Source organism: Phyllostomus hastatus, unplaced genomic scaffold, assembly GCF_019186645.2.
Source record: "Phyllostomus hastatus isolate PE091 unplaced genomic scaffold, TTU_PhHast_1.1 phas_scaffold_78, whole genome shotgun sequence".
NCBI classification, from domain to species: Eukaryota; Metazoa; Chordata; class Mammalia; order Chiroptera; family Phyllostomidae; genus Phyllostomus; species Phyllostomus hastatus.
In genome coordinates, this window is record NW_025334041.1 from 69,444,205 (window position 1) to 69,472,162 (window position 27,958).

Sequence of the window (27,958 nt, forward strand, 5' to 3'; positions counted from 1 at the left end):
TTTACTCTACATAGGTGAAGATCCAAGACCTTCCTGGCATATAATTAGTGCTCTGGAAATGTTTCAATGAATGAGTGAGTGAGTGAGTCAGACCAAAGTGATGATCAGGCCAAAATGAAGACAAATAAGCTTCAGCGGTTGATCTGACACTCATCTAGTTCTCTTGACTAGGTTTCTGAACTCTTGGGACCACTTTCTTTCAGACATTTTCTTTACTTGTAAAGGAGGGCATTGCTGTAGAACATATTTATATCCTCTTCTAGCTTGATTGGCCCATGAGATGTCTTAAAACAAACTATCTTCGTGCACAGAGCTCTGGAGTCAACCATCCTGGTGGCTTCTCAGCTTGTCTCAGGGCTTCCAGACAGGATAGGCTTGCTTAATTGGTAAGGTTTCTGCCACAATTTCCTCATGTCTCAGAGTATGGAGATGAGGTTGGTTGTTCTGCTCCATCCCAAATCAAATATTTCCTTGCTCCCACAGCTCTAAGTCAACACCTTGCCTTTCTGCAAAGCTGCATAGGTATGCACCTTCCTGTATGATGCCTTCTCCAGCTCTGCGTGACTCACAAGTGCCTGGTATAACATCTGACTCACGGTGGGCAGCCAGTGAATCATGAATGAAGGAATGATGTCCCTATATTGTTTCTGGGGTAGTAGGAACTCTGCAGCGCAGTCTTTGCATCAAAGGGAAGTTTCTTTCTCTCCTCAAGATACATACATATTTATGGAAAAGAGATTGTTTTAATTTTTTCCATTTACTTATTTTTAAAGATTTTATTTATTAATTTTTAGAGAGAAGGGAAGGGAGGGAGAAAGAAAGGGTGAGAAACATTGATGTGAAAGAGAAACATTAGTCAGTTGCTTCTCATACACACCCAACCTGAGACTGAACCCACAGCCCAGGCATATACCCTGACCAGGAATGGAACCAATGACCTTTCGCTTTGTGGGATGACACCCAACCAATTGAGCCACACTGGCCAGGGAAAGAGATTTTTTTAAAAACAGAAGGTAACCAGTACTGCTTAAAAGCTTTTGCTTGACTGTAAGCCACAAACTTAACAGAAAATGGGGAAAGGGAGGAAGGTCTTTAGTTTAGCTTCCCTCCTCTGGTCACACTCCTCCATATGTCTCTGCTCTGCGTTCCTGGTTCTGAACACCACATCTCTCATATTCAGAAAGCAAGTAGGTTTCCATGCAAGAGAAAGGCCTTTCAGAGAGTGTTGTATGCAGGTGTGATGTGGGGCCTGCTTCGGCTCTCACCAGCCCACACAGCGGGGTCCACTCTGCCCCTTGTCTGCAGCTCTCAGCGGGAGCAGTTCCTCTTTTGGTTTCTTGCACTTTTCTTGTCCTAGTCAACTGAAAGCCCGAGAGACTCTGGTTGCCCCACCTGTTCAGCCTACCGTGGGGTAAAACCATGGCTGTCCTCTGCTTACTTTCCAGATAGGAGGTCCTTTCAATGTCAGCCTTTCCCTACATGCAATACGCCTTCCATAAACCTGTTTCATCTGGAAGAAGACAATGTGGTCTTCAACCTTGTCTTTACTCCCTCCAGCTGGGTGACCCTTGGTGAACCAGTAACAAGAGTTCCTTATCTGTAACAATTGCTTCGAGGATGTGTGTGAAAACTTCCTGATTCAGGCTTCAAATCTGGGCTTTACTGTCCATAAACTGAAGCACCTTGGGACAGAAAGATTTCTGGAGCCCTGTTTCTCCATGAGAGACTTTTGTCATTGTTCTGAATGAGAAATGAGATCATACATGTAATGGGCACAGGAGAGAACCTAACTCAATATATGTTTTTAAAAATATTTTATTTATTTATTTTTAGAGAAGAGGGGAAGGGACAGAGAAAGAGAGGGAGAGAAACAGCAATGTTCAAGAGAAAGATTGATCGGTTGCCTCTTGCATGACCCCATTTGGGGATCGAAACCACAACCCAGGCATGCAGCCTGACTGGGAATCAAACCAGCAACCTTTTGGTTCACAGGCTGGTGCTCAACCCACTAAGCCACACAAGCCAGGGCTTAATATATGTTAATGGTTGCTATATCCACAGCCTCTGAAGTATGGAAAATATTCAATAGCCATTTCCTCTTTTATTCTTGGCCTACAGGTGTCTGAGTAGCAAATCAAATCGTGCTTTCTCTCTTTACTTCAGGAATCACATGAAGGATATAAATGATCAAGTTGTTCCTCCTGATGTCCTCCTTGTTCCTGATTGAGATTGCTGGCACGGTCCTCATAGAAAACCATTGGTCTCCTTAAGGAATTCTTTCCTAATTTGTTATTTGCTGAACTGAAGGGTTCTTCCTTTGGGGGATTGTCTACATTCCACAAAATTGAAGTTTTAGTTCTTTTAAATAAACAGGGAAGTTTGCTTTGTACAGCCCAGTGAAGCCCGGTGGAAGACAGGGAGTGATCTGGCAGGGCTGACGCATAGGGCTTCATAGAAAGTGAAGGCCCCTCCCTGGGTCACGGCTGCTGTGTCATGCTGCCCTCTGCACAAGGTGAAAAACAGAAAGTGACTGAGGGGTTGACAATGGGTGAAACCCCTTGGTTATTCAGTAGATCACTGGCTGCACACCGTGGTTTATTAGGATGACTGTCATTCCTTTCTAGAATTCTGAGAATTAGTGACAAAGAAATGTCAGAGATTGTGCCTCCTGTGTGTCAATTCACAATTTGTGTGATGTCTGTCATCTTGCTTGTCATCAAACAGTAAAAAGAAACCACACTGCTGATGAGGGATTCTTCCCCGCCCCCCACTCTCTGCCTTATTAACCCAAAACTTTTAATTATAGATTTATATATGGCTTCCTTGACTTTTTAAAAAAGGATTCTTAAGATGTGCAGCTCTGCTGGAGCCAGTGAGTCTGCTCTGCCATGGTAGGGAGTGGCAGAGGCACCAACTCTGGTGCTCTTTCCTAAGTGTCACCACAACCTTCCATGTGATGCTTGTTCTTATCGGAGCAGCTGCTGAACCTAGAAACCTAGTCTAGTTTATGCCAAGTGTCACCACAACCTATAAAACCACCAGGTTCTAAGTACTCTTGTGACTGAACAAAATAAGCAGACATTCTTATAAAAAGGTGCTCAGGGTCAGTCAGCACAATCATGAAGCAGCAAAAGGCGGCCAGGATGTCACTACTGTGTGTGTGTATGTGCATGTGCATGTGAGCATGCGTGTGCTCTAGGGGACTGGCAGTTATTGAGTGGCTCTGTGCTAGGTCCTGGGGCCTGGGGAGGTGCAATTGCATAGTGGTGCATGGACAGCCTCTGAATCTGATCAGTTTAGAATCCAATCCCAATTCCATACCCAGTGGCTGTGAGACCTTGGGGAAGGGACATAGCTTCTCTCTGACTCTGTCTCCCATTCTGTAAAATGGAGATGATGATAGCAGTTGTCACCTAACAGGGCTGTAGTGAAGATTAAACAAGATCATGCAAATAAAACACTCAGTGCCAGCCTGACACAATACACACATTGTTACCACCATATTATCTTCTCTTGCTGCCATAACTTAAAAGAACACAAACTCATTATTGTACAGTTGCAGACCGGGAGTCTGGCATGGGTTTCCCCATGTGAGAATCAAGGTGTCAGCCAGCCTGTGCTCCTTTCTGGAGGCTCTAAGGGACAACCTGCTCCCTTGCTTATTTGGGTTGTTGGCAAAACTCAGCTCCTTGTGGGTGGTTGTAGGACTGGACTCCTTGTTTTCTCGCTGGCTGGAGACTGAGGGCCATCTCAGCTGCCAGAGGCTGCTGCATACCTGAACTTGTAATTCACCTTCCCCATCTACAAAGCCAGCAATGGTGGGTTGAGTCCTTCTCACACCACATGTCTAACCAACTCTTCTGCCTCCCTTTAAAAAAATACCTAATTTACCTTCTTTTTGTAAAAGTATAATTGACATACAATATTTTACCAGGTGTGTAACATAGCAACTAAACATTTCTATATCTTGCAATGTGATCATTCTGATAAGTCTAGTAACCGTCTGTCACCATGCAAAGTTAAGATATTATTGACTGTATTTCCTATGCTGTACACTCTATCCCTGTGGTGTATTTATTTTATAACTGGAAGTCTGTACCTTTCAATCCCCTTCACATTTTTTGCCCTCCCCTGCTATCCTCCCTGCTGGCAAACTTCAGCTTCTTCTCTGTATCTATGAGGAGGTTTCTGCTTTGTTTGTTCATTTGTTTGGGGTTTTTAAATATTTTACATGTAAGTGAAATCATATGTTATTTGTCTCTCTCTGTCTGACTTATTTCATTTAACATAACATCCTCTAGGTCCACCCATATTGCTGCAAATGGCAAAATTTCACTTTTTATCGAATGAATAATATTCCATTATACATATCACATCTTTTTTATTCATTCATTCATCTATAGACACCTAGGTTGCTTCCATATCTTGGCTATTGTAAATAATGCTGCAATGAACATAAGGGTGCACATATCTTTTTGAATTAGTGCTACTGTTTTCTTTGAATAAATGCCCAGGAGTGGAATTGGATCACATGGTAATTCTGTTTTTAATTCTTTAAAGAACTTCCACACTATTTTCCATAGTGGCTGCACCAATTTAATATCCCACCAACAGTGCACAAGGGTTCCCTTTTCCTCATTCTTGACAACCCTTGTTATTTGTTCTCTTTTTGATAATAAGCATCTAACAGTTGTGAAGTGATATTGCATTGTGATTTTGATTTGCATTTCCCTGATGCTTAGTGATGTAGAGCATCTTGTCATGTATTGATTAGAAATCTTTATGTCTTCTTTAGAGAAATGTCTATTGAGACCCTCTGCCTATCTTTTACTTGGATTTTTTATATTGAGTTGTGTAAGTTCTTTATATGTTTTGGTTATTAACCCCTTGTTGGATATATCATTGCAAATATCTTCTCCCACCCAATAGGTATCTTTTTGTCTTGATGATTTCCTTTGCTGTGCAAAAGACTTTTGTTTGATGTAGTCCAATTTGTTTAATTTTGCTTTTGTTGCCTTTGTCCAAGAAATCATATCCAAAAAAATATTAAGACCAATGTCAAAGAATTTACTGCCTGTGGTTTCTTTTTCAATTATATTTTATTGATTATGCTATTACAGTTTTCCCATTTTTTTCTCTCCCCTTTATCTCTTTTTGGCCCTATACCCGACCCCCACTCCACCTTCCAGTATTCCATCCCCCCTTAGTTCATGTCCATGGATTGTACATATAAGTTCTTCAGTTTCTCTGTTTTCTATACTATTCTTAACCTCACCCCATCTATTTTACGCCTACCAATTATGCTTCTTATTCCCTGGATCTTTCCCCCTCCATTCTTCCCCTCCCCTTCCCCACTGAAAACTCTCCATGTGATCTCCATTTCTCTGGTTCTGTTCCTATTCTAGTTGTTTGCTTAGTTTTTGTTTTTTTAGGTTCAGGTGTTGATAATTATGAGTTTGTTGTCATTTTACTGTTCATAGTTTTTGATCTTCTATTTCTTAGATAAGTCCCTTTAACATTTCATAGAATAAGGGCTTGGTAATGATGAATTCCTTTAACCTGATCTTATCTGGGAAGTACTTTATCTGCCCTTCCATTCTGAATGATAGCTTTGCCGGATAGAGTAATCTTGGATGTAGGTCCTTGCCTTTCATGACTTCAGATACTTTTTTCCAGCCCCTTCTTACCTGTAAGGTTTCTTTTGAGAAATCAGCTGATAGTCTTTTGGTCATTTCTTTGTAGGTAACTCTCTCCTTCCCTGTTGTTGCTTTTAAGATTCTCTCTTTATCTTTAATCTTGGGTAACTTAATTATGATGTGCCTTGGTGTGTTCCTCCTTGGGTCCAATTTCTTTGGGACTCTCTGGGCTCTCCGGACTTCCTAGAAGTTTATTTCCTTTGTCACATTGGGGGAGTTTTCCTTCATTATTTGTTCAAACAAGTTTTCAATTTCTTGCTCTTCCTCTTCTTCTGGTAACCCTATGATTCAGATGTTAGAGTGCTTAAAGTTGTCCCATAGGTGCCTTAGCCTCTCCCCATTTTTTTGAATTCTTGTTTCTCCATTCTGTTCCAGTTGGAAGTTTATTTCTTCATTTCATTCCAAACCATTGATTTGAGTTTCGGTTTCCTTCCCGTCACTGTTAGTTCCCTGTATATTTTGCTTTATTTCACTTTAGGTAGCCTTCATTTCTTCCTTCATTTTGTGACTGAGCTCAGTCAGTTCTGTGAGCATCCTGATTACCTGTGTTTTGAAGCCTGCATCAGATAGGTTGTCTATCTCCTCATTGCTTAGCTCATTTTCTGGAGTTTTGATCTGTTCTTTCATTTGGGCCATATTCCTTTGTCTCGGTACACCTGTTATGTTGTAAGGGAGCTGAGCCTTAGGTATTTGCCAGGGTGGGGCAACACTTTTTGCTGCCTAGTGGTCCTGTCTGTAGGGGAGGGGTCAGAGAGGGAACAATGCTGCTTGCTTGCTCTGCTCTAGTCCCACTTTCCAACGAACTCTCCTGTGATACTAGGAGTTTCTCCCACCACTGCTACCCCTGCAGTATTTCTTGCTATTTTTGAGTCTTTAGTTTCCAGTTCAGTCAGCTCTGCCTTGCCTGTGCAGTCTGTCACCTTGCCTTGTGTCCTCTCCACTCAGCTGCTGCCCCTCCTACAGGTCTGGGTGAATGTTTCTTTAACTCCTTGGTTGTTGGAGTTCCATGGAGTTTGATTTTTTGGCACTTCTGATTGTTTGTTGTTTTTATATTGATTGTTATCCTTCTTTTGGTTGGAAGTGAAGTGTTTCTACCTACACCTCCATCTTGGTTGGAACTCCTGCCTATGATTTGTTTTAAGAGTTTTATGCTTAAATTTTAATTCAGTTTGAGTTTGTTTTTATATATGGTGTAAGAAAATGGTCTAGTTTCATTTTTTGGCCATATATCAGTCCTGTTTTCCCAACACAATTTATTGAAGAAATTATCTTTTCCCCATTATATATTTCTTCCTCCTTGGCCATAGATTAATTGACCATATAAGCATGGGTTAATTTCTGTACTTTGTATTCTATTCCATTAATCTATTGTATGATTTATAGTAGTAGTATACTATTTTCATGACCATACCTTTGTAGTATATTTTGAAATCAGAGAGCATGATACCTCCAGCTTTGTTGTTCTTTCTCAAGATTGCTTTGGCTATTCAGAGTCTTTTGTGGTTCCATATAAGTTTTAGGATTATTTGTCCTACTTCTATGAAAAATTATATTGGTTTTTAAATTTTTATTATTTATTTAAAAATTTTTTTTTGTTCAAGTATGGTTGTCTCAATTTTCTTGTCATGACTCTCCCCTGCTCCACCCACTCCCACCTCCCACCCTCAATCCTACCTTCCTTTGGCTTTGTCCATGGGTCCTTTATACATGACAAAAGGACCTAAATATTATTTAGGTCATCCTTGATGACCTAAATAAGGATTGCATTGAATCTGTAGATTGCTTTGAGTAATATGGACATTGTAATGATATTAATTCTTCCAGTCCATGAACACAGTAAACTTTTCCCTTATTTAGGTCCTCTTCAATTTTTTGGTAATGTCTAATATTTTTCAGAGTACAGGTCTTTTGCCTCCTTGGTTAAATTTATTTCTGTTTACTTTATTCTTTTTGATGTAATTATAAATAAGATTGCTTTCTTAATCTCTTTTTGATAGTCCTTTATTAATGTATAGAAATGCCATAGATTCCTGTATATTAGTTTTTTATCCTGTAACTTTACTGAATTCATTTATTAGTTCTAACAGGTTTTTTGGTGAAATATTTAATATTTTATATATATAGATATGTCATCTGCAAATAGTGACATTTTTACTTCTTCTTTTCTAGTTTGGTTGACTTTTATTTTTTTTTCTTGTACGATTGCTGTGGCTAAGGCTTCTAATACTATTTTGAATAAAAATGGTGAGAGTAAGCATCCTTGTCTTGTTCCTGATCTTAGGGAGGAAGCTTTTCAGCATTGAGCATGATGTTAGCTGTGGGTTTGTATAATGGCCTTTATTTTGTTGAGGCATCTTCCTTCTATACCCAATTGTTGAGAGTTTTTATCACAAAGAGATATTGAATTTTGTCAAATGCTTTTTCTGCATCCATTGAGATGATCATATAATTTTTATCATTTTTTTAAACATGGTGTATTACATTAATTGATTTGTAGATATTGAACCATACTTGCATCCCTGGAATAAATCCCACTTGATCATGGTGTATGATCCTGTTATTTTTTATTAAAATAATTTCTAACCCTTATCAGAGGACACTTTTTCTTTGTTTTTAGAGAGAGGGGAGTTGGGGCAGGGGTGAGAAAGAGAGAGAAACACTGATGTGAGAGAAACAGTGATTGATTGCCTCTTATAGGCTCCCTGACCAGGAACTGAACCTGCAACCTTTCAGTGCATGGGACGACACCAAACCAACTGAGCCACACTGGCTGGGCAATCCTTTTTATGTATTATTGAATTTGGTTTGATAACATTTTGTTGAGAATTTTTGCATCTATGTTCATTCGGGATATTGGTCTGTAATTTTCTTTCTTATAATGTCTGTCTGGTTTTGTTATTAGGGTAGTGCTGGCCTCATAGAATGAGTTTGAATGCATTCTTTCCTTTTCATTTTTTGGAATAGTTTGAGAAGGTTCATATTAATTCTTTAAAAGTTTGGTAGAAACCACCTGTAAAGTGATCTGGTCCTGGAGATGAGGGTTTTTGTTTATTTGTTTGTTTTGTTTTGTTTTCTGATTAAACTTGATTACTAATAATTGGTCTGTTCAGATTTTCTGTTTCTTCTTGATTCAGTCTTGGAAGATTGTATATTTCAGGAATTCATCAGTATATTATAGTTTGTCCAATTTGTTGACATATAATTGTTCATGGTATTCTCTTATGATTGTATTTCTGTGGTGTCTATTTTAAGTTCTCTTTCATTGCTGATTTTATTTTTGGGCCCCCCTCTCTTTTTTTCTTCATGAATCTGGTTATAAGTTTATCAATTTCATTTATCTTTTCAAAGAATCAGCTCTTTCATTGATCTTTTTTATTCCTTTTCTGATATCTAGTTCATTTATTTCTGCTCTGACTTTTATAATTTTATTCCTTGTATTAACTTTGGGCTGTGTTTGTTCTTTTGTCATTCCATTAGGTGTCAGGTTAGAGTGTTTATTTGAGATTTCTTTTCTTGTATTTTGAGGTAGCCTTATATTTCTATAAATTTCCCTTTTAAAACTAATTTTGCTGTGTCCCATAAATTATGGAATGCTGTTTTTCTATTTTTATTTGTATCAAGGTATTTTTTAATTTTCTATTTTTTCTTCATTGACCTATTTGTTATTTAGTGACATGTTGTTGAGACTCCACATATTTGTGTTTTTTCCAATTTTCTTCTTGTAATTGATTTTAGTATCATGTTGTAGTCTGAAAAGATTCTTTATATGATTTCAATCTTCTTAAATTTATTGAGACTTGTTTTGTGGCCTAACACGTGATCTATCCTGGAAACTGTTCCACGTGTGCTTGAAAATAATGCATACTCCATTGTTCTTGGATGAAATGTTTTGTAAATATCTACTAAGTCCATCTGGACTAATGTGTCATTTAAGGCCGATGTGAAAAAGAGGGTTTGCCACTGGCTGTCTACTATCTTGTGAAGGTTGTGGGTCAGGTGTTTCTCCCCAGGTTTCCTTAACTATGGCCAGGGACAGGGTCACAGATCCCCAACCTCTGGGGGGAGGTGTGAGCAGGGATACCTCAGTAATGACCATCTACAGCTAATGAATGGGGAAGCTAAAATTTGAACCCAGGCTTCCCCCACAGTTTAACTTCTCCCATGATTCTATTCCCCAGGGCAAAGTCAGTTGGGTAGGGCACTATTCCCTTGTTTGCTGACCTCCTTGTTTTTCCCAGCAGTGTTTCCATCGTAAAGATGACAAGCAGGAAGAGACACCTGAAGCAAGGTGGGGCTCCTGGCACTGGGGCTGCTGGGTGAGGGAGGTGCTGTGGAAGGTTGAACCAAATTTGTGATTGCAATAGGTGAACCACAGTTAACCTTTCCAACAGCAAGGTCCTGGAGGAGGAGTAAGATCCTGACTGTGAGGCCAAAGGGGCCACTGGTGGACAATAGCCTGTGGCTGGTACCAACACAATGCTTGGCAAATCTGGGCATTCACTATTAGACTGTTGTTGACTGATTGATTACAGGAACGAATTTGTCAGAGATGGGATTACTTATTCTGTTCTGGGCTGAGAGGAGATAGTATTTTTGTTTGTTTGTTTAATTTGACTATGAAATTGGCAACATAACCAGAAATAGGAGCAATTTAGGAGAATGCCATCTAATACAGCCATGAATATTTGGTGCTAAAATGGTGTATCTCCAGACTGGTTCTCATTGCATGGCCCCCAATTCTCAGACCTGTGCAATTCTTCAGAAGGATGTGTGGATAGCTAAGCTGGCATCTCTGTACATGGAAGTTGACAAGTTGACTCAATGGAGATGCACACAAACACACACACACAACCACATGCGGGGGCCTAATTAGGAAATATAGTCATCCAGAGGAATGAGAAGAACTGAGATCGAGTGTAGCAGACTGACAATTTTTAAATCTGCAGAAGTGCTTATTTCAAAGTGATACCAATATTTCACTCTTACTATGCCAGGCTTGAGGCCAGGCACTCTCTGTGCATTAGCTCACTTGTTGCTCCCCAAAGCCCTGTGAGGATTTCCCCTTTACCAATGAGAAAACCAAGGTGCAGAAAGGTAAAGGGTGAAGGCGTTGCTCAAAGTGCTACAGCCGTGGTGGAGCCCAGGCAGAGCCTTCACTGAGTGTGAGGAAAAGATAACCCTAAGATGCAAAACCAAGTTTTTAAAATAGAAATGAGACTAATTTGGGGAAAGTAAAAATCACTGGAAGGCTTTGGGATGGGTTACTACGAACTTGTAGAGTCTTCTGGATGCATTAAAAAAAGGCATAGGGTGTTGTTTACAATTGCGAAAAGGTAGAAAGAGCTCAAGCATCCATCAAAGGATAAAGAGATAAACAAAATGTGGTATTTACAGTGAATGGAATATTATTCAGTCTTAAAAAGGAAGGAGGGGCGTTCTGGCAGAGCAGGCAGGGTGGTGCTTGGGTGGCACTGCTGCTGGGAGTGCAGTGGGTGGTTTGCGGCTGGCGTGTGGTGTGTGATATGATGCTGCTGACTGAGCTGTTGGAGCTCACTGCCTTCTATGTAGTCACAGCCAATCTGAGCCAATCTGGTGCTATTCCTGAATAGTGTGCTACTGGGCTACAGCTCTTCATGAGCTGGCTGGCCAGTGTGTGGCTTGGCAGGACTTGTACCATCCTGCTCAGCTTGGCACTCTACCTGCTGAACTTGTTGGCCTTCTGGCTTCTGGCCATGCCCATTTTACATGCAACTCTTTGTGGTGGCCCTGTGACCCTCAAGCCTCTAAGCTGCTTGGCACTGCTGTCTTGACATGGCCACCCAGCCACCTGCTACTGTGTGCCTGCTGTGCTCAACGTGCTCTCGATGGTTGGCCTGGGTATGGGCCTGGGTATGGGGGCATCAAGGCCAACATCACACTCCTTGTTGCCAACCAAGTTTAAGATTGAGGTCCAGAAGCCACAAGAGGGTACTTTTATTGATTTTACTGGAGCATTAATGTGGATTAACGTGCAATCATCTAGCTAGGAGGCATTGCTTACATTCAGCAGAACATGAGCTTTGTGACCAGCTATGACATCCCCACTGTCTGCATCAGCTTCTGTTTCCTGATCTTCCTCTGAAGCCAGAGCATTTTCATCACAAGCCCCCCGATGGCAGTGCCTTCACTGATATGTTCAAAATTTTGACATATTCATGTTGTTCCCAAAAGTGGGTGGAGAATACAGACCTAGTGCTGAGGGCAGTGGAATCTTTCAGCAATCTAGATAGAATTCCAAATGAGGTCTGTTTGATTCAAGTTAGATATCTTGTGGAGGCCATTTACGAAAGACAAAGTGGGAGATGTAGGACCTCTTGTTGAGATTATCCCTGTTGTTTTGGCTTTGATATCTTACTGGACATTGTATTTTTCAAATGTAGACAACTCACATTTTAGAGTCTTTATCTGAGGATTCCAGAGATCTCCAGGATTACAACTACCGCTCAAACATTTCTGGCAGCCTGGCTCACCACGATCCACACAGGGCTCATCCTCCTAAGTCCCTTAAGGATAAGCTGCTTGATCCCATTTTGAGAAGACATGGCTTACCGTCCTTGTCCTTAAAAAGGATCCTGTTGGCATGTTCTTTGTCATGTGTTTGGCCTTCACTCCTGGCATTTTGGAAGGAAAAGGCTGGACCCTTATGGAAGAGAAAAACTTTAACCAGACTGTGGAAAAGTGCGTATTTTGCCATGAATTTGCCTACACTGTGCCAGGTCCCACAGTTTGTGCTGATTGGCATCAGTGGGATATTTGCAAGTATAGCAGGTCTGGAATTTGCCCACTTGGTGGCCCCCAAGTCCATGCAGAGCACCATCAAAGGCTTGTTCTTCTTCTCTGGCATTGGGTCCCTCATGGGCTCGGGCCTGCTGGCACTGGTGTCCATCAAGGCCATGGGGTGGATGAGCAACCACACAGACTTTGGTAATATTGGCTGCTATTTGAACTGTTACTTTTTCCTTCTGGCTGCTGTTCAGAGAGCTACTCTCCTGCTTTTCCTTATTGTTTCCATTAAATACAACCATCAGCAATCAAGAGTGAATGAGATGCCTGCCAGCAGAAGGGCCTGATATCTCTGAAGTTCAAGTGGGGTCCATTAGACTGACAGTGCAGGGAAGGAATTGGCTGGGCGCGCACTGCGGAGGGCAAGATTTTAAATTGCCACAGATGTCTGACTTTTAAAAACTTGCATACTATCTGGATTGGTATCTTCTTTTCTTCTACCCAGATGAACTAGGCAAGTGACTTTCTGTGGTTTATCTCCTGTTAATTGAGCCTCCTCGAGCCGAAATGCAGAAGTGTGTGCTTCTCCTCAGTAAAGATCTCTCTGTCCATCCTGCAGCTGTTTCCTCTCTGACAAACCCACAGACGGAAAGGAACTGCACAGTCTTGGGATACTGCACACACGTTCATTGGCATCTTAATATTTTCAAATGTTATCATTATCCCCCCACGACCTGACTTTTTTCCTTTTTAATTAACAAACTTATACTGAAGAATGTGAGGGTTTCTCAAGAGATAAAAATGTGGTCAAATGTTGCAAAGATTTTATGTAAAAGTCATGTTTATGGTTGGTTTCTTTTGTAAACCACACATCTTGCCATTGCCAGGTTCTTGGGTCTAGGCTGGTGGTGAATGTATTTATCTGCTGCTTCAAAGAATACTTATTTTTTAATCTATTGACATTGCCTTTTGGTTTCCTTAAGAAAGAAGATGCATCAGGAAATATTTTAGACCATATGTCCTATCTCATTGTGCAAAACAAAAGAGTATTTGAAAACCTTGCCCAGTCAATCCTTATATATAATTTGGGTACCATTGAGAGAGGCTAAAGACCCATCATGGTGTGATATAAGGAAAAGGTTCTCTATACCAGAATTAATGCACTTAAAAATAGTACAAAAAGTGTTAAATGTGAACCTGAAGTATTTGACTAGTCACCAACTTTTGTATCGTTATTTTACACGTATGTGGGGCTCTGATTATGTTAAATAGACTATATTTTATTTGTTGCTATAAAAAAAGGAAGGAAACTCTGACATATGCTACAACATGGAAGAACCTTGTGGATGTTATGATGAGTGACATAAACAGTCACAAAAGGACAAATCTGTATGATTCCACTTGTATGAGGTACCTGGGGGATCAAGTTCATAGAGACAGAAAAAAATGGTGGTTGCTAAGAGCTGGGGACGGGGAAGCAAGTAGTTATTATTTACTGGGTAAGTACTTTCACTTGGGATGATGAAAAGGTGTGTGGATGGATGGTGGAAATGGCAGTACAACAATGTCAACAACAACATTAGTGTATTTTAATGCCACTGAATAGTACAAATAAAAATGTTCAAGATGGTAAATTTTACGTTATGTGTATTTTACCACAATTAAAAACAAATAGGATGCTTAATGCAGTACTTTCTGAAGGTCAGGGCTGGTCCCTAGGGCAGGCTGTTGTTTCCTCAGATGTCGTGTGCCATGTGCTAGGTATACAGGTGTAACTGTCACATCCTCCCCTGGCCTGGCCCATGTTCCCTGATGTGCTCTTAATTGCCAGCTATGAATTCCGCTTCTTACGTGTAGCTCTTAGCATCTCACAAGGTTGAGCACTCTCACACTAGGGCTCAGTAGGCTCGAGCCCCGGGAAGTGGTGTTTTTGTGGGCAAGCTGCGTCTGTGGTTTCTAAGACATTGACTGGGTTTCATGTTGCAACCCTGGGAAGAAGGATTGGGTGCTTTTTGCATGAAAAATGTTGTGGTCTGGTTTATGTGTGGATGAGTTTTCTAGAATAATTACATCTAAGACTCACTTAGGGATGTGTGATTCAAAAAGGAAAACACAGTGGAATCATGCACATGATGCAGATGGAAACATAAAAGAATTTGTGCTGCTTTCAAATTTACAAAAACTTGGGGCACAACTTGTGGTGGATCGAAAGGGCCCTTTAAGTACACTATCAGAGTTTGGTGGGAGACATCCTTGGACAACGCCTCCCTTTGGCACCCAAAGTTCTTACCCCCATCGCTACTTTGCAAATCTTGTATAGTGTTCAAGTACAAGGCTTTTTGCCTTCCTCTGTCCTCTCTCCTCCCCGAGACCAGGTGGAGGTGGCAGCCGAGAGTGCGGGGACCCAGGAGGCCGGCATCCTTCCTCATGCTTACTGCCCAGTTTGGATTTGTCTTTGTGTAAATTGCCCATCTGCATCTCCCTGTTTTTTAAAACTAGGTTGTTGCTTTTTCCTTATTAAATTGTTCATAATTCTCAATGCAAATTCTTTAACTGATACATATGTTGCAAATATTTTGTTCCATTCTGTTGTTTTGAAACTGAATTTTGTTGTTGTATACAATTGAAACACATAGTCCTTTTCTTTAAAACATTTGCATTTTATTTCTATTTACCCTAAATTTACCAAAATGTTAACATATTTCTTGTGATGCTTTCATAGTGTGTGATTTATTTGTTCTTTGATTCATAGGAAATTCATTTTTATGTGTGTGGTGTGAGGTAGGGAGCTAAACTTAATTTTGCCCCAGTAAACTTTATTGATTATCTCAACAGAATTTATTTAATTTCCCACAGGTTTGCAATCCCATCAATTTCATATTCACTTGCTTATGCACATGTGTACACATATACAAATAAATTATGAGAATTTTGAAGGGTGTTTTATCCATTGATAGTTATTTAACTATTGATTTAGTTTTCAAGAAAAATCTCTTTGGGTTCATTAAGCAACTAATTATTTGTGCTATTGTATTTATTAATTCTACATTTTTCTTTGCTTTGCTAATTTGTTTTCTGTGGTTTTCTTTTCTTGCCTCTTGAGTTGAATGTTTAGTGCTTCCATTTTTACTTAAATTTTTTCTAATATTTGCATTAAAAGCTGTAAACTTTTTTCAGAATACCTCTCAGACAGCAACATACTGGTTTTTATATGCTTAGCCATGTTTGTTTTAAAATAGTTCACTATCCCACTTGAGTTTTTCTATTGCTTTAAAGTTCTCGGAAGTTCTTCTTTTGCTATTAATTTATATTTTATGGAATTTTGTTCAATAAAGATACCCTGTGAGATTCCTGCTTGAAAGCCTATTGAGGTTTTCTTTGAAGCCTAATTGTGGCCATTTTTTCCTGTGGGTTTTGTGTGTTTGAAATGGATGTGTATTTTCTGCTTATTGGTACAAAATTCTCTATTAAATCATTCAAAGTGTCTTGATCCTCACTTTTGGGGGGTCTCTTTAACCTGTTGAGGTTTGGATGAGATCTGTTAAAGTGTCCCTTGTGAGGAGGACTTATCCATTTTTTGACTTTCTATCAGTTTCTGTATTAAATATTTTGGTGCATCAAATTGATAATTGTAATATAGGTTTTGCTTTTTTATTAATTAGATATGTTTTTCTCTGTCCTCTTTGATACATTTATCTTTGAATTCTATTGTCTGGAAGTAACATTGCTCTGGTATCTGTTTGTTAGTGTTTGCCTGCTATGCTACTTAACTGTTCTGTTTATCCTTTTTGCATTATTTTGTTTTGGGAGTATCTTGTAGTCCCAGTATTTCTGCCTTTATAGAAAAACTTAACCTTGAATTTTTAGTGATAACCAATGTTTGAATTTATTTTTGCCATGTTGTTCTGTTTATCTCTAAAATATTACCTGTTTCTTCCCTCTTTAATTGAAAAAAATTGCCCTGGCTGGTGTGGGTCAGTGGATTGAGAGCCGGCCTGCAAACCAAAAGGTTGCCAGTTCTGTTCCCAGTCAGGGCACATGCCTGGGTTGTGGGCCAGGTGCCCAGTTGGGGGCATGTGAGAGGCAACCGATCTCTCACACACCAATGTTTCTCCCGCTCTCTTTCTCTCTCCCTCCCACTTTCTCTAAAAATAAATAAATAAAATCTTTAAAAAATCTTTTTTGCCCTTTGATTTTTTTTGCTTTCTTTTTAATTTTAATGTATTGAAAACAATACATCTCAATTCTGTATTTTTCTGGCTACTATTAAAACTTTAATTCACACGTTGACACCAACCTTCCCCTACTAATGTCGATTTAACTACACTCACACTCCTCATCCCTTACTGTCCCATCTGAACACAACGGAAACCTGAACTCCCCTTGTTCTGTCCTCACTTCCTGCCATTTTTGGGTCGTCTAGAGTGAGCATGAAGATCATTGCTAATTTTTTCTTACAATCAATTTATGTGTAACTATATACCTTATTCTTTATCACTTTTTAAGATTCCCTGACTGTATTTTGGACTGTGCTGCATTTGCTGAAGACTATCCCTTAGTAATTCTTCCAGAGAAAGGGCCTGAATAGTAAACTTCCTGTGTTCTTGTTAATCAGGCGCTGCTGCATTAATGCTATACAACAATTAACCAGGGGCCCTGTAGTTTACAATGACAAACATATGTTTTACTGGCTTGTGGGTCTGTTGACCAGCTGGAGTTTGGCTGCTGCTGGACAGGCTTGGCAGGGCTTGGCTGCAACAGTAAGTCAGGTTTGGACCTGCTCCATGTTTCTCATTCTGGGAGGAGCAGCTCCCTGGGGCACGCTTTTCTCGTGGAAAATCATAGGAGCTGGAGAGGCTGGGCCAAACCTTGCAATAACATCTTCGGTTTTTGCTCACATATCACTGGCAAGTCACACGGCCAAGCCTATAGCCATTAGGGTGGGGGTGTATATTCCTCTTTCTCTGCTAGGAGGCATTTTAAAATTTCATAGCCTAGGGAGGAGAGTGAAGAATAGGGAACAATAATTCAATTTACTGTGACAAGTGAGTTCCCACCTCTTCCCCACAGTTAAATAGTAGTTTGGTAGGGTGTGGATATTCTGTTCTGTTCTTTTCCCTCTCCCACCTCCCCTTGCTCCCTCTCTCCTCTTCCTTCTCTTTCCACCTCCTCCTCCTTTTTCCCCTTCTCCTCTTCCTCCTCTTTCTTCATAAAGCCTATCTTCTCTTATACCTGGAAGATTTTACTTGTCCTCACTTTAGTGCTTCTTGTTTAAAATTTTAAAAATTTCTATTTTGATTGGTATAAAATTAATTATGTTTACTTTGAAGTTCCCTTCTGTTTCCTGCAGATTCTTTTTCTGGACAATTTATTCTTCACTTTTATGAGTTTGATGCTTCTTCCATGATGATCATTTTCTTTAAATGGTTTCCTTTCATGGATGTGTTTTTCAGTTGTTCATTGGAGACTGTCTGAATGCTGTATGTCCTTTACTACAGTCTAGTGACGAGGGTGTGTGGGACAGGGCGGGCAGTCTCTGGATGTGGGTTCAGCATCTGTCCAATCTCATCTGTCATGGGTCTTGTGAGCTTCTGGTTCTCTGAGCATGCTTTTGTGGGTATCTATCTCAGTCAGAGATTATTTTATTTTATAAAGCATACTTTATTGCCATCTCTAGAGATCTGGGATGAGAGCACAGGAAGGCATGTGTGCTCTGGCTGCTGTCTTCTCAGATCCCTTCCTGTTGTAAGTTTGAAAAGGGAAGTGAGAGCCCAAGAACCCGGGAGAGAAGGAGCAGGAAAGGGAGCCAGCTGTTCAAGTCCTGTCAGTTGGGTCCCTTTCTGCATAACAGGCCTGGTTCAGGCTCCGGGGACCATCAATGGGCGGGGGTGCAGATAAAGTCCACTCTTCTCCTTTTCTGCCTTCTGCCTCTTTTAGCCTCCTACTTCCTATGCTAGGGCAGTTGGGGAAAAAGCCGGCCACAGCTCTGGTAAGCACCCTCTGCACGGCTGGCACTCACATGGTGGGCCTCTATGGAGTCACATGCATCTGTTCTTTGGAGGACCCAGCAGGCTGCCCCACTGCACAAACTTCTCTTGGGCTCAAATTTTTCTTTTTAATGTATCCTTTATTCCAGGAATACCTTTTGCCAGCTGAAGGATGCATCCATTCAGTCATCAGACATTTGTTGAGTGTGCTAGGTACTTAGGTGTAAATCAGGGCGTGCCAAGATAATTTGCAGAGGTCCTGCCTCACTGGGGCTTTCCATTCAATAGAGAGGGTTCTAGTAGCACCTGCAGAACATACAATAGAAAGGGTGTCACTTCTGCTTGCTGAGGTGGAGAGATGCATAGACTGGTTGAGAAAGATTTCATAGAGGATATGAGTGTTCATTGAGACATGAGAAGTGAGTGGGCATTTTCTGAGCAGTGTAAAGAGGGAGAGAATTGCAGCAAGTGAGGCTTTGAGGTAGATGGTAGGTCCAGCCCCCATTCCCAGCAGTGAGGCAGTGAGTCCCTGGGAGGTTCGACAGGGGTGATGCGGCTGCCTTCATCTTGGGATCCAGAGAGACCCAACTGGCAGGTGTGAGGTAGAGGGGCTGAGTGGGGCCAGTCAGATGTGGGGGCACCATTAAGAGGTTGTTTGGAGTCCTGAGAGCTGGTCAAGAAGAAAGTGTCCGTGAAGGTGCTCCTGTTTGGAAACCTCTCGTGCAGAGCCAGGTGCACGAGCTGCTGGACCAACATCAGGGCTCAGGCGGGTGCCAGGCCACATTGCCATGGAGGATGTCGTCCCTGGACACAGCGGCTCCTGAGGCCCATTCCCTTACAATGCACCTCTTCTCAGGGCTCTGGGGAGAGAGACAGGCTGAGCCTGAGAAGGGAAGCAGGGCCTCAGGTGATGTAATTGCCCACATGGCAGTGAAGCGGCAAGGCGGGGAACAGGAGGACTCAGAATAAATTAGTCAGTGTGTATGGGGGGGGGTTGCGTTATCCAGGTAACACTTTTTGTTATGCGCCAGGGAGAGAGAAGCAAGAGGAAGAGTGGCTTGTCTTGTTCTCTGACGTGTGCTGCTAATAGGAAATCATCTTGAGTCCAAACAAGTGAGTTTGGAAGTATTGGGCTGTCTGCTGTTTTTGTCCTGCATGTCACATATGCCCATTTACCAGCTGGGCCCAGCTCCAGGGCCGGCGGTGTGGCCTCCCAGGTGTCCCTCTCAGAGCTCCCGGGCTCCTGGCACTGAGCCTCACCATTAAACCCAGGGTCGGGTAGGAGTGTTCTGCATTTTGGAAATGGCATTATCTGGTACAGTTAGTGCTAATTATAATGGGATTTCATTTGCAACAAAGCTCAGCTGAAAGCCCCCTTTTAGCTTCCCACTATTTTCTTGTAGAAGAGCTGTGAGAAAGAGGCATTGTCAGAGTTTATTGTGGGTTGAAATGTTTCCTGTTGGATTCTGGCACAGAAACAATTTCTTCTGGAGTGCTGTAAAATGTCCTTTCAGTGTAATAGAGGAGTAGAAAAAAGTATCTTCACTTTGGGGTATTTTACCCGCTAAGGACTTACTGGATTTGTGTCATGAGCTTAAAACTGTCAGGTGTGGTACTGGTCAGAGGTGGGGGCAGTTATCAAACAAGTGCAAAAATGCTTCATTTATCTGGAGGCCACTTTTCTAGGAGACTTGGTTATCTGGAACCTAGCAAAAAATGAGATTACAGTAAAAACAGCCACCAAACTGCCAAAATGTGATCAAAAGGCCGAGTACCCAGGCTCTGGCTTGTAACACATGTCTGTTAGATACTCCTTCATAGTCAACTTACTCTGAATTTAGATACAATAAAAACAATCTTGGCCATGTGTTTCCTTGACCCTAAGTAAATTAGAGGGATTGAAAGGAGGAGCCTTCCCAAAGGAGCGACCAGAAGTCGGAGTGACGGCGGGCAGGCTGGCCGTGAGGCGGGGAGAGGAGTGCTATAAAGGACAGGTGGGAGAGCAGCCGTCTGCTGAGCCAGACGGGGCAGGAGGCGGAAGTGTGGCAGAGGGTGGGGGGCCGCAAGAGGAGCTCAGCTTTTGGTACGTTTTGTGACCATGCAATCGATCCAGAAAAATTTCTATCCCATGTGATTGAAATAAAAGCAACTTTGAAACTTTAGATTAAAGGGATATTCACTTTTGTAAAATTTGTATCTTCCCCAAAGGTTACCACCGAGACACCAATACGGTCTTAACACAGGGGCAGCCACCCCCGCGGTCCAGGCGGCCGGCACAGCCCATGAGGGTCTGCCTCTGTCTGGTCAGCTGTGAAAGGCAGGGGCAGTGTCTTGCACAGAGTAAGCATCAAAAATATGTGAGAACTGATTATTTTTAGTCTACTTTCTCTCTGTCAGGTAGAGTAATTTCAATTGTTCTACTTTGTAGCTCACTGGTTCTATTCCTCTCCATGCTGCTGTTGGGTCCGTTCAAGGAGCCTTTTATTTCAGCTAGTTTACTGTTCAGTCCTAAAATTTCTATTTCATTCTTTAAAAAAATCTCTTTTCTTTCTGAGGCTTTTAATTTATTTACTGAGAATTTTTTTTTCCATTGGTTTCAGGGGCATTTATAATTGCTTGTTGAAGCGTATTTATGATGTCTGCTTTAAAATCTGTGTCAGATTATTCTGACCTCTCTGACACCTCTCTGTTGGTACTTACCGGCGCCTCTCTACTGAGCAGGGTGGCAGTGGCTCATTACTGCTCCTTGTGTGGCCTCAGGGGACACCTCTCAGGGCTGCAGGAGGTGGGGGCCTCATTACTGCTGGGCTGTCCTGAAGACCCTGACTTGGCTCTCCGTTGAGCCTACTGCAGCAGGGGGCCAGCAGCCTCACCGATGCAGGCTGGGGCTGGAAATCCAGGCTTCCCAGGTTGTCTCCACTGACACCGTGTTGTGGCAGGAGGTGCTTCTTATTGTGGGTGAGGATGGAGGTTCCAGCTTTCGACTCAGCCTTTCCTGATACGGCTGGACAGGTGGACGGGACCCCTTCTTCCAGGCTGTTCAGGGCAGCAGTCTGAGCTCCACTTTGCCTTTCTGTGCTCATATGGGAAGGGGTGGGGCCACAGTTTTTCCTAGGGTATTTGGTTGTGGTAGGGTAGTCGAAAGTTTCCTGTCTTTCTGATTTTTTTTTTTCCTGTCCTTTGGCTGGACAGGGAAGGCTCTTGTTGGGGTTATTTTTGCCTTTGCCCATTGGTGTTTCCAGTTTGCTGGCTTCTTCAGCTCCAAGTTGGGGATACGTAAGACAAAAAGTAACTCAGCAAACTCATTATTGTTTTGTTACTTGGGTTCTGAGTTCCCCAGCCTGTCTGCCTTCTCTCTGCCTTTCAGAGCCTCTGTCTATCTACCATCACCATATTTTGTGTCCAGGACTTTCAGCTGAATTTAGCAGGGGGAACAGGAAAAGTGCAAGTACTTTATCTTTCCAATAGCTGAAATTTTGGTGTTATAGTTTTAATGATAAGAAACTTGCCCATTTTAACTAATTTATAACAGGTTCCAGCCCAGTGGATTATTAATTTGTGAACATGATCAAACTCCAATACAATAAAAGTACCACTAGAAGGGTTGTGTTCTACACACCATGCACCAATTACACAGTGCTTTACAGCTGTGACTAGCTGTTGTGAGCAAATCTTGTAACCGGAACCCTCACTGTAGCATTGTTCTTCAAAATCCATGTTGAGAAATCCCTTAATCTCGTGGGTTTAAGTAAGATTAGCATCTGAACACGTTGCTTAACAAAACTACTGTTTCTACACAAACCGTGATTTATATCAGGAAACGTGCTCTTGACGTTTCTTAAAGAAGCACCACCAGCTAATTATGGCAAACACATACTTGGCTGACTTGGTTTTTCAGACAAAAAAAAAATCATTCAGTGAGAATCGGGGGTCTGCCAGGTGTAAGAAGAATGGTAGTGCTGGAAGGTGGAAAAGGAAGGGTGGTCTCTGATCCAAGAACCCACTGCCTAGTGGGGAAGAGATATGCAAAGACGGGATTTCAGTGAGAGAGGGATGGGTTCTATGACGGAGGGAAGAGACAGTCCTAGAGGGACCTCGGTGGGAGGAGCTTCCTGGTGGGAAGGGTGCGGCCACAGACGTTGGGCAGCTGTAATGCAGAGGTGAGCAGGGACTCTGGGCTGAGAGTCTGGGGACAAGGATGGGGGAGAAGGGACAAACAGCACCCTGGCCGCCAAGGAAGAGAAACCAGTACTGCCGAGGGAGAGCTGGCAGTGGGGCGGCGTGGGAGACACAGCTGGAAATGCGGGCAGAGGTGGTTAACTAAAGATCCGGATGCCGCGGATCGAGTAAAAATTTTTGTTAAAGACAAAAATGTTACAGAACAATACAAGGGGGGCCTGGGACGATACACTATTACTGAAAGAAACCACCAGGTCTGTTATGTCCGCTGCCCGAGGAAAGATGTCTCTCAATGCCAGAGATTCGTGAAAAGGAAAGAGAATGTTTATTTAATGCTATACAAACTTAAAGTAGTGACCTAATGTCTTCATCAAAAATCCTAAAGTCCCTTAAAACACCCACAAACAGACACAGTCCTTCCTTCCCCCTTTGCCCAGTCCAGAGTACTGTATCTCAGGAAAGGAAAAAGAAGTCCATGGTTCAGGCAGCCCCCGGCTCTTCCCAGTAATCCATGCTAGGCTGGTAGGCCTCCCTCAGATCCCCACACCCTCAGCTGTGTCGCCGGGATCTCTGCTAAAGCCGGGTGGTGGTTCCCCCTTCTAAAGCTGCGGGGGTCCGCAATCTGGCAAAGCCGAGTGGCTCTCCTTTCTATTGCCACAGCCACGTGGTCCTCTCACCCAGGGCCATGGGAGTCCCCACTCAGCCAAAACCTCGCGCTTCTCCCCACAGAGCTATGAGGTGGGGGGCGTCGCCACTCTGCCAAAGCCGAGTGGCGATTCTCTGCTAAAGCCACATGGTGATCCTCTCTCACAGGGCTGCAGGATTCTCTGCCAAAGCCACATGCTTCTCTCCTCTCAGGACCACGGTCGGGGGGGAGGGGGGGGCGCCACTCTGCCAGAGCCCAGTGGTTCTCTCCTCCACTGGCTGCTGCATCTGGGCTTAAATCCCTGCGCCAATCTTCCTCTGCAGCCTCATTTCCTACTCCTCCCACACTCAGCCTCACATGCCAAAACTCATATCCTTCCAGCTTTACTGGACTGCCATCATGAGTCTGGGCAGGCGTGGCCCCATGTCATGGAGCCAATCATCTCCAAGCTCCCATGCAGGTGCTGTAACTCAGGGGACTTACCCCCCAGTCACATCTTGGGCGAGGGGTCCCTTTCCATCCCCCTGGCCCAGAGCATGGCCAGAGCTATTTAGCATATCCAAGAGACCAGCCAAAGGCTATAGGTATGTCAAATGACTGCCATGAATTAGCTGCAAAGCTGCCCTGCATGTTCTTGCTCTGTGTGCCCCTTCCCCCAACTCACACCTGTGGGGGAAGGGGTGAGGACATCTTAAAATCTCCTGGACACCTTGAGTTCTGGACCCCATTTCAAATCCCTATTTGGGGTCCCTCTCTTGGCTGTACCCTGTAACAAAAATAGTTTTGAGGAAATAATGCTCTTTAGTCTTTGATTTGTAGTTTTGCAGCAGTTAAAAACATGGACTCGAGACTAAAAATGTGAAACAAATTGAAAAGCCTGGTACGTGTGAAAGAAATGGAGGCGGTACCCTCTAAGGGCATTGCTGAGCCAAGAAAAGAGGAGAGTGGGGCACAGAAAATGTGTGCCCAGGGGACAGAGACGTTCAGGGAAGTGGTGTTTTTTTTTGATGTTGCTGGGGAGTGCTGAGGCCACAGTACACCCGTCACCCTTCAGCACAGGGGTGTTTTCAGAGCTGGGCATGGAGGCCAAGGGCCGCCCCATGGAGCTACAGGCTCCCTTTGTTGGAAATGTGCAAATGTTGCAAATGTTGGCGGCCACCTCCTGGGCTAGTGAAGTCGTTTGAAACTTCATACCCAGTGCGTAACTGCATGAGATGGCCCTCTGGGTCCCTTTTACCTCTGAGAGTCTGTGATTCTCACTGAGCCCCAAGCAAGTCTGATGCAGAGCAAGGTGGGTTACTGTTGGCCAGATGAGAATCGAGCTGGGGCCAGAGCCCACTGGTCTGTCGTGGGCCCCTCTGAAGGAAGGGAAACATCCCAGTTTTCAGTGTATGTTTTGTCCACACGCCTTCCTTTTTAAGCGTCCTCAGACGTCCGGCCCTTCCAGGTCGGTCTGACTCTGTGAGAGCTGCACTGGGAGCCTGTTGTGGGCTTATGTACAAATTCCTCCCTGGGCACCCAGATTGGACCCTGTCCCTGGGCCTGCTTCAGAACCAGACTTGTTCCAGGTTGGGGTATTTTGACCCAGGCCCAATCGAACCCACTACAGACACAGTATTGTCAGCGTTGGCAGGGAGCTGAACCAGCCATGGACTAAGTCACACACTGTGCGGGAAATGGTGTGCTCTTCTTCACCTACTGTTCTCACAAATACTGCTTCTCCCTCTTCTGCCCTTTCCCTTATCTTCTTCCCACTCCTGGGACTGATTAATAATAAAAATAAAAACACATCATAGCCAATGTATTGAATATTTATTGTGTTTGAGGCAATATTAGGCCTATTTAACCTCCTCAGTCACCCTAAAAGTAGGTTTTGTTGTTATTTCCATTTAGTAGATGGGGAAACTGAGGACCAGAGTGACTGAGGAACTTGCCCAAGCTGGCAAAGCTGGAACCTCACTCCTGAGCCCGTGTCTTGGAGCATCTCACATGTGAAGCCTCATCTGATTTCTTCTAAAGATTCAGTCAGCAATCTCCCTGCTTTGGCCCTCATCCCCCCACCAAGGTGTGTAGCAAGGTGGGAATGCTATGAGGCTAAGTCCAAAAATTGCTCCTTCCCAACTATGAGGCTGAGTGGACATTCACTCCTGTGCAGACCCATATAAGCGCCACTAAGGTCAAGACACAAAACACGCCAGCTCCCCCGTGCCTTCGCCAGACTACCGTGACCATTGCTCTGACTTCCATGACCATGGTTTAGCTCTGCCTTTTCTTGAACTCCTTCTAAATGGGAACAGTGGGCCCTCTGTTATGTCTGGTCACTTCCACTCAGCATCTGTAAGGCCCATATAGCACTGTGCTAGTAAATTGGATCTTGGGGGGAAAAAAAGAAAGAGAAGAGTAGAGAGCCCAGTCATTAACCAAAACCTTTATAGTCAATTACTATTCACCAGAGGAAATGAACACAAACAATGGGCTAAAGACAGTTTATTCAGTAAATGGTGTTGGGAAAATTAGACAGATATGTGCAGAAAAATGAAACTAGACCACCTTCTTACACAACACACAAGAATAAATTCAAAATGAACTAAAGACTTACATATTAGACCCCAAACCATAAAAATCCTAGAAGAAAACATAAGCAGCAAAATCTCAGACATAGCTCATAGCAATATTTTTATCAGATATATCTGCCCAGTCAAGGAAAACAAAAGAAAAATTAAACAAATGAGACAACATCAAACTAAAAAGTTTTTGCACAACAAAGGAAACCATCAACAAAATAAAAAGACAGCCCACAGAATGGGAGAATATAGTCATCAATACATCTGATAAGGGGTTAATATCCAGAATTTATAAAGAACTTGCAAAGCTCCAAAAAAACCCCAAACAATGCAATTAAAAAATGGGCAAAGGACCTGAATAGATGCTTCTCTAAGGAGGACATACAGATGGCCAATAGATACATGAAAAAATTCTCAGCATCACTCATCATCAGAGAGATACAAAGGAAAACCACAATGAGATATCATCGCACACCTGTCAGAATGGCTATCATCAATACAGCAACAACAAACAAGTGCTGGTGAGGATGTGGAGGAAGGGAAGACCTTTTGCACTGTCGGTGGGAATGCATACCGGTGCAACCACTGTGGAAAGCGCCATGGAGATGCCTCAAAAAATTAAAAATGGAACCGCCTTTTGACCCAGTGATCCCACTTCTGGGAATATATTCAAAGAAACCCAAAACACTAATCAGAAAGAATATAAGACCCATATGTTTATTTATAGTCACCAAGATACAGAAGCAACCCAAGTGTCCATCAGTAGATGAGTAGATAAAACAACTATGGGGCATTTAAATAATGGAATACTACTCAGCCATGAAAAAGAAGAAAATTTTGCCCTTTTGGACAGTATAGATGGGCCTGGAGAACTTTATGCTAAGTGAAATAAGCCAATCAGAGAAACGCAAATACTCTATGATCTCACTCAAATGTGGAATCTAATGAACAAACTGAACTAACAAGCAAAATAGAGAAAGACTCATAGATGGAGAGCAGGATGACAGCTAAGGGGAGGGAAGGATAGGGGTGGAGGGATTGAGCAAAAAGGAAAAAGGACTCATGGACGTGGACAACAGTGTGGTGATTGCAGGGTGTGGGAGGAGCATATAGGGGACTAAATGGTAATGGGGAAAATGCAATAAAAAATAATAAAACTCAAAAAAAATTTTTTTTAAAGTAAGTTTTTTTTAAAGATTTTATTTATTTATTTTTAGAGAAGGAAGGGAGGGAGGGAGAGAGAGAGAGAGAGAAACATCAATGTGCGGTTGTTGGGGGCCATGGCCTGCAACCCAGGCATGTGCCCTGACTGGGAATCGAACCTGTGATGCTTTGGTTCGCAGCTCACGCTCAATCCACTGATCTATGCCAGCCAGGTAAAAAAATTTTTTAAAAACAAAAGGGAAATAGAAAGGCCCTATTTGTCATGTTTGCTAATTTCAGTGGTGTAACTACTCCCACCATGGTCGATTTCAACCCAAGGGTGCTTTAACCACCAACTTGCAAAATTCCAGAGTATTTCACAGCCAGCTCTTATGAGCTGGTAGAAGCCAGGCTTCCCCCACCCCCATGCTGTAGGATTCATTCATTATTTTGTGGTATATTGTTGTATACCATTTATTCTCTTAGTGTATTTATGTTGGTTCTTTTTTTGTGGCCTTTTAACAAAAGCCACTGGCTTAAAAATAAAAGAGTCTCTTTGGGGGCTTTTTATGTTGTAGCTCGTGCAGGCGGGGAGGGGAGACCAGAGCTGTAGTCCCACCCGTGCAGACCTCCCCCGCCCCTGCTGCGGCCTGGGCTCCCCCCGCCTGCCTCACAGGCTCAGGGGTGCACTGGGCACGTGGTGGGTACCCAGTCAATGTTCCCTCCATCCCTTTTTTCTTTTTCCCTCAGGAGGGTGACTGCACCTTGGTGACATCATGTGGAGATGTGGGGGCCTATATTCCTGAGGATCACTGCTCGGCATTCAGAACAGCTGCGGGATCTTTCGGCTTTATTTCTATCTGGTCTCTTTGATGGAGAAGAGGAGGAAGAGGAAGAAAGTGAAAGGAGGGGAGGGGGAAAGGGGGAAGGAGAAAGGGTAAGAGGAGAAGCAAGCCTACCATTGCTGTCTCTGGGCCTGGC

The 27,958-nt window shown here is 42.8% G+C and overlaps 1 pseudogene; it reads left to right on the top strand.

The window, feature by feature from the left end:
* The first annotated feature begins 9,953 nt into the window (after positions 1-9,953).
* On the top strand, positions 9,954-12,805 carry LOC123811273 (annotated as a pseudogene).
* Positions 12,806-27,958: the final 15,153 nt, after the last annotated feature.